Source organism: Penaeus monodon, chromosome 20 (genome assembly GCF_015228065.2).
Source record: "Penaeus monodon isolate SGIC_2016 chromosome 20, NSTDA_Pmon_1, whole genome shotgun sequence".
NCBI classification, from domain to species: domain Eukaryota; kingdom Metazoa; phylum Arthropoda; class Malacostraca; order Decapoda; family Penaeidae; genus Penaeus; species Penaeus monodon.
In genome coordinates this window covers 22,836,916-22,837,701 of record NC_051405.1, presented here as the reverse complement: position 1 = coordinate 22,837,701, position 786 = coordinate 22,836,916, and positions in this window count along the sequence as shown.

Below are 786 nucleotides of genomic sequence, written 5' to 3'. Positions count from 1 at the left end.
TCCATCCTCGTCCTCTTTCCCTACTCCCCCCCCCCCCTTCCCTGCCTCCCCCTCAGAGCAGCGAGCAAATACATGCCCGTGTTAATTTAAAAGTTGATTAAGGCGTGCTGTAAACACCCGGTAAAAACAAAGGCTTCGATCTTCCATCAAAACACTTCTTCTTATGCAAAGATTCCCAAAATTCCGACAGGATTTTGTTTTTCTTCCTGATCGTTTGGATTTCGTGCGAACTTCTACAACAAGAAGAGGAATTATTCTCTTTTTTCTATTATACTATTTCGGAGAACCAATGATATCCTATCATTAACTTTTCCCCCCTCCACCTATCAAAAGCTTGCATTATTGACTTTAATGAGAAATGACAAGTCTCGAAAAAAAAGATGGAAGAAAAGAGAAAAAAGGAGAAAGTGGCGCCATCTGCGAAAAAAGCGACGAGCGACAAGCGTCGTGCCAAACAACCAATGAGAGCTCGGCAAAACTTGTTAATTGCGACAAACGACATTTACTTGGAGTGTTTACAGTTACCGGGTTCTGCCTCCCGCCTCTGTTGTACCTCCTTTCAATAAGTCATTTCGGGCACTGGTTTTCAATAATGTCAAGCCCTCTTCTGCTGAATGTATTTAGTTAAGGACTTTTTTACCTCTTGTGAAACCTTTTGATGTAGAGAGGGAGTAATGTAAAAATGTGGTGCTCAAAACAAATAGGAAAGTATATTAGATAGCGGGAGGCTGCGCGCACTGCCGCCTCCATCCCGATTTTCTCACGTCGCTCCATGCTAACTTTGCG